This window comes from Canis aureus, unplaced genomic scaffold, assembly GCF_053574225.1.
Source record: "Canis aureus isolate CA01 unplaced genomic scaffold, VMU_Caureus_v.1.0 ptg000365l_RagTag, whole genome shotgun sequence".
NCBI lineage: Eukaryota > Metazoa > Chordata > Mammalia > Carnivora > Canidae > Canis > Canis aureus.
This window is the reverse complement of record NW_027554580.1, coordinates 8,605-15,694: the sequence shown is the minus strand read 5'-3', so window position 1 is coordinate 15,694 and position 7,090 is coordinate 8,605. Positions and strand designations below refer to the sequence as shown.

The following is a 7,090-nucleotide window of genomic DNA, read 5'->3' as shown; positions in this document are numbered from 1 at the left end:
GTAGCCATAGCAGTTGTATAACCAAATACTACTAATATACCCCCCAAATAAATTAAAAACACTATCAGCCCTAAAAAAGAACCCCCAAAATTCAGAACAATCGCACAACCAATCCCACCGCTAATAATTAGCACAAGCCCACCATAAATAGGAGATGGTTTAGTGGCAAAACCCACAAAACTCATCACAAAAACGATACTTAAAATAAATACAATGTATGTTATCATTATTCCTACATGGAATTTAACCATGACTAATGACATGAAAAATCATCGTTGTATTTCAACTATAAGAACATTAATGACCAACATTCGAAAAACCCACCCACTAGCCAAAATTGTCAACAATTCATTCATTGACCTCCCAGCGCCATCTAACATCTCTGCTTGATGGAATTTCGGGTCCTTATTAGGAGTATGCTTGATTCTACAGATTCTAACAGGTTTATTTCTAGCTATACACTACACATCGGACACGGCCACAGCTTTTTCATCGGTCACCCACATCTGTCGAGACGTTAACTACGGCTGAATTATCCGCTATATACATGCAAATGGCGCTTCCATATTCTTCATCTGCCTATTCATACATGTGGGACGAGGCCTATACTATGGATCCTATGTATTCATAGAAACATGAAACATTGGAATTGTACTACTATTCGCAACCATAGCCACAGCATTCATAGGCTATGTACTGCCGTGAGGACAAATATCATTTTGAGGGGCAACTGTAATCACTAACCTTCTCTCCGCCATCCCCTATATCGGAACCAACTTAGTAGAGTGAATCTGAGGTGGCTTCTCAGTAGACAAAGCAACCTTAACACGATTCTTTGCATTTCATTTTATCTTTCCATTCATCATCGCAGCTCTAGCAATAGTACACCTCCTATTTCTACACGAAACCGGATCCAACAACCCCTCAGGAATCACATCAGACTCAGACAAAATTCCGTTTCACCCCTACTACACAATTAAAGATATCCTAGGAATCCTACTCCTGCTCCTAGTCTTAATATCACTAGTTTTATTTTCACCAGACCTATTAGGAGATCCAGACAACTACACCCCTGCAAACCCCCTAAACACCCCTCCACATATCAAACCTGAATGATACTTCCTATTCGCCTATGCCATCCTACGATCTATCCCTAATAAATTAGGAGGTGTACTCGCCCTAGTATTCTCCATCCTAATTTTAGCATTCATTCCATTCCTCCACACATCTAAGCAACGCAGTATAATATTCCGACCCCTCAGCCAATGCCTATTCTGACTTTTAGTCGCCGATCTTCTCACTTTAACTTGGATTGGAGGACAGCCAGTTGAACACCCTTTCATCATTATCGGACAGGTCGCCTCAATTCTATATTTCACCATCCTATTGATTCTAATGCCAACAATTAGCGTTATCGAAAATAATCTTCTAAAATGAAGAGTCTTTGTAGTATAATCATTACCTTGGTCTTGTAAACCAAAAATGGAGAGTAGTCGCCCTCCCTAAGACTCAAGGAAGAAGCTCTTGCTCCACCATCAGCACCCAAAGCTGAAATTCTTCTTAAACTATTCCCTGACACCCCCTACATTCATATATTGGACCACCTCTACTGTGCTATGTCAGTATCTCCAAAAAATCCTTCTTTCCCTCCCCTATGTACGTCGTGCATTAATGGCTTGCCCCATGCATATAAGCATGTACATGATATTATATCTTTACATAGGACATGTCTAGTCCAATTCCACAACCCATTGATCCTCAACAGTAACTAGATGCATATCACTTAGTCCAATAAGGGCTTAATCACCATGCCTCGAGAAACCATCAATCCTTGCCTGTAATGTCACTCTTCTCGCTCCGGGCCCATGCTAATGTGGGGGTTACTATCATGAAACTATACCTGGCATCTGGTTCTTACCTCAGGGCCATGACTCTATTTATTCCAATCCTACTAATTCTCGCAAATGGGACATCTCGATGGACTAGTGACTAATCAGCCCATGATCACACATAACTGTGGTGTCATGCATTTGGTATCTTTTATTTTTAGGGGGGGAATCTGCTATCACTCATCTATGACCGCAACGGCACTAACTCTAACTTATCTTCTGCTCTCAGGGAATATGCCCGTCGCGGCCCTAATGCAGTCAAATAACTTGTAGCTGGACTTATTCATTATCATTTATCAACTCACGCATAAAATCAAGGTGCTATTCAGTCAATGGTTTCAGGACATATAATTCTAGGACACACGTGTGTACACGTACGTACACGTGTGTACACGTACGTACACGTGTGTACACGTACGTACACGTGTGTACACGTACGTACACGTGTGTACACGTACGTACACGTGTGTACACGTACGTACACGTGTGTACACGTACGTACACGTGTGTACACGTACGTACACGTGTGTACACGTACGTACACGTGTGTACACGTACGTACACGTGTGTACACGTACGTACACGTACGTACACGTACGTACACGTGTGTACACGTACGTACACGTGTGTACACGTACGTACACGTGTGTACACGTACGTACACGCGCAAGACATTAAGTTAACTTATACAAACCCCCCTTACCCCCCATAAACTCATGTCATCTATTATACACTTATTTATGTCCTGCCAAACCCCAAAAACAGGACTAAGTGCATACAATACTCACAAGCTTTATTTAAATTGTATACAAATGTATTGCTACTCTAGTTAACTTAACACAACAGTCTTACACGCATTCGATCTCGTGGTCTATCTATAGATAGCATCCCCTTTTTTTTTCCTCTCATATTTACTATGTATTTTATTTATTATACACACTACAATTTCAGTATAAGTTAATGTAGCTTAATTAATAAAGCAAGGCACTGAAAATGCCAAGATGAGTCGCACGACTCCATAAACACAAAGGTTTGGTCCTAGCCTTCCTATTAGTTCTTAGTAGACTTACACATGCAAGTCTCCACGCCCCAGTGAGAATGCCCTTAAAATCAGCAGTGATCTAAAGGAGCAGGTATCAAGCACACTCTTAAGTAGCTCATAACACCTTGCTAAGCCACACCCCCACGGGATACAGCAGTGATAAAAATTAAGCCATAAACGAAAGTTTGACTAAGCCATACTAAAAAGGGTTGGTAAATTTCGTGCCAGCCACCGCGGTCATACGATTAACCCAAACTAATAGGCCCACGGCGTAAAGCGTGTTTAAGATACCTTTGCACTAAAGTTAAAACTTAACTAAGCCGTAAAAAGCTACAGTTACCATAAAATAGACCACGAAAGTGACTTTATAATAATCTGACTACACGATAGCTAAGACCCAAACTGGGATTAGATACCCCACTATGCTTAGCCCTAAACATAGATAATTTTACAACAAAATAATTCGCCAGAGGACTACTAGCAATAGCTTAAAACTCAAAGGACTTGGCGGTGCTTTATATCCCTCTAGAGGAGCCTGTTCTATAATCGATAAACCCCGATAAACCTCACCACCCTTTGCTAATTCAGTCTATATACCGCCATCTTCAGCAAACCCTCAAAAGGTAGAATAGTAAGCACAATCATTTTACATAAAAAAGTTAGGTCAAGGTGTAACTTATGGGGTGGGAAGAAATGGGCTACATTTTCTACCCAAGAACATTCCACGAACGTTTTTATGAAATTAAAAACTGAAGGAGGATTTAGTAGTAAATTAAGAATAGAGAGCTTAATTGAATAGGGCCATGAAGCACGCACACACCGCCCGTCACCCTCCTCAAGTAATAAGACACAACCATAACCATATTAACTTAACTAAGACACAAGAGGAGACAAGTCGTAACAAGGTAAGCATACCGGAAGGTGTGCTTGGATTAATCAAAGTGTAGCTTAACTAAAGCGTCTGGCCTACACCCAGAAGATTTCATTACTTATGACCACTTTGAACAAAAGCTAGCCCAACTAACCCCAAACTTAAGTATCACAGACATATAAAGTAAAACATTTAGTTAAATAATAAAAGTATAGGAGATAGAAATTTTAATTGGAGCGATAGAGATAGTACCGTAAGGGAATGATGAAAGACATCTTAACAGTATTAAACAGCAAAGATTACCCCTTTTACCTTTTGCATAATGAACTAGCCAGAAACGACTTAACAAAGAGAACTTAAGCTAAGCTCCCCGAAACCAGACGAGCTACCCATAAACAATCTAAAAGGATCAACTCATCTATGTAGCAAAATAGTGAGAAGATTTGTGGGTAGAGGTGAAAAGCCTAACGAGCCTGGTGATAGCTGGTTGCCCACAAACAGAATTTTAGTTCAACTTTAAATTTACCTAAAAAAAACAAAATTTTAATGTAAATTTAAAATATAGTCTAAGAAGGTACAGCTTCTTAGAATCAGGATACAACCTTTATTAGAGAGTATATACTAACATCACCATAGTTGGCTTAAAAGCAGCCACCAATTGAGAAAGCGTTCCAGCTCAACAAACAATATAACTTAATCCCAATCATATTACATCAACTCCTAATTATACCTCCTGGGCCATTCTATTTAAATATAGAAGCAACAATGCTAGTATGAGTAACAAGAACTATTTTCTCCCCGCATAAGCTTATATCAGAAACGGATAGACCACTGATAGTTAACAATCTGATAATATCAACCCAAAAATGAAATACTTATCTACCCTATTGTTAACCCAACACAGGCATGCATTTAAGGAAAGATTAAAAGGAGTAAAAGGAACTCGGCAAACACAAACCCCGCCTGTTTACCAAAAACATCACCTCCAGCATTTCTAGTATTGGAGGCACTGCCTGCCCAGTGACACTTGTTTAACGGCCGCGGTATCCTGACCGTGCAAAGGTAGCATAATCATTTGTTCTCTAAATAAGGACTTGTATGAATGGCCACACGAGGGTTTAACTGTCTCTTATTCCCAATCAGTGAAATTGACCTTCCCGTGAAGAGGCGGGAATGCCACAATAAGACGAGAAGACCCTATGGAGCTTTAATTAACTAACCCAAACTTATGGATACTAAATACCTACAAGGCATAACATTACACCATTATTGTGGGTTAGCAATTTAGGTTGGGGTGACCTCGGAATATAAAAAAACTCCCGAGTGATTAAAATTTAGACCCACAAGTCAAAATATAACATCACTTATTGATCCAATAATTTTTGATCAACGGAACAAGTTACCCTAGGGATAACAGCGCAATCCTATTCAAGAGTCCATATCGACAATAGGGTTTACGACCTCGATGTTGGATCAGGACATCCTAATGGTGCAGCAGCTATTAAGGGTTCGTTTGTTCAACGATTAAAGTCCTACGTGATCTGAGTTCAGACCGGAGTAATCCAGGTCGGTTTCTATCTATTATATAACCTCCCCCAGTACGAAAGGACAAGGGATGTAAGGCCTACCTCACAAAGGCGCCTTAAAACTAATAGATGAAGTCAACTCAATCTAACCAGTTTATCTCCTCATAAGCCCGAGAAAAGGGGCTTTGTTAGGGTGGCAGAGCCCGGTAACTGCGTAAAACTTAAACCTTTATTATCAGAGGTTCAATTCCTCTCCCTAACAAAATGTTCTTTATCAACATTATCTCTCTTATCATCCCAATCCTTCTTGCCGTAGCCTTCCTCACCCTCGTTGAACGAAAAGTCTTAGGCTACATACAACTTCGAAAAGGGCCTAATATCGTAGGCCCCTACGGCCTCCTTCAACCAATCGCAGATGCAGTAAAACTCTTCACAAAAGAACCTCTACGACCACTTACATCCTCCATATCAATATTCATTCTAGCCCCCATTCTAGCTCTATCACTAGCCCTAACTATATGAATCCCTCTCCCAATGCCCTACCCACTCATTAATATAAACTTAGGAGTCCTATTCATACTAGCAATATCAAGTCTCGCCGTATACTCCATCCTTTGGTCAGGATGAGCCTCAAACTCCAAATACGCTCTAATCGGAGCCCTCCGAGCAGTAGCTCAAACAATCTCATATGAAGTAACACTAGCAATCATTCTCCTATCAGTCCTCCTAATAAACGGGTCATTTACACTATCCACACTAATTATCACCCAAGAACATATATGACTAATCTTTCCGGCCTGGCCCCTAGCCATGATATGATTCATTTCTACTCTAGCAGAAACTAACCGAGCCCCCTTCGACTTAACTGAAGGAGAATCCGAACTAGTTTCTGGATTTAACGTAGAGTATGCAGCGGGTCCTTTTGCCCTATTCTTTCTAGCAGAGTACGCAAATATCATTATAATAAATATCCTCACAACAATTCTATTCTTCGGTGCATTCCACAACCCATTTATACCAGAACTCTACTCTATTAACTTCACTATAAAAACCCTCTTACTAACTATCTGCTTCCTATGAATTCGAGCATCATACCCTCGATTCCGCTATGATCAATTAATACACTTATTGTGAAAAAATTTTCTACCCCTAACTTTAGCCCTATGCATATGACATGTTGCCTTACCCATTATTACCGCGAGTATCCCACCCCAAACATAAGAAATATGTCTGATAAAAGAGTTACTTTGATAGAGTAAATAATAGAGGTTTAAATCCTCTTATTTCTAGAATAATAGGCTTCGAACCTAATCTTAAGAATTCAAAGATCTTCGTGCTACCAAACTTACACTATATTCTACAGTAAGGTCAGCTAAATTAAGCTATCGGGCCCATACCCCGAAAATGTTGGTTTATACCCTTCCCGTACTAATAAAACCCCCTATTCTCACTATTATTATAGCAACTATCATGGCAGGGACCATAATCGTCATACTAAGCTCGCACTGATTACTGATCTGAATTGGATTCGAAATAAACATGCTAGCCATCATCCCTATCCTCATAAAAAAGTATAATCCACGAGCCATAGAAGCCTCTACAAAATATTTTCTTACACAAGCTACTGCCTCAATATTACTAATAATAGGAGTCACCATTAACCTTCTTTACTCCGGCCAATGAGTAATCTCAAAAATCTCAAACCCCATCGCATCCATCATAATAACCACCGCCCTAACAATAAAACTAGGCCTATCTCCAT

At 39.9% G+C, this 7,090-nt stretch overlaps 1 pseudogene; it reads left to right on the top strand.

The window, feature by feature from the left end:
- Nucleotides 1–2,914: 2,914 nt before the first annotated feature.
- On the top strand, nucleotides 2,915–3,869 carry LOC144310048 (18S ribosomal RNA; annotated as a pseudogene).
- Nucleotides 3,870–7,090: the final 3,221 nt, after the last annotated feature.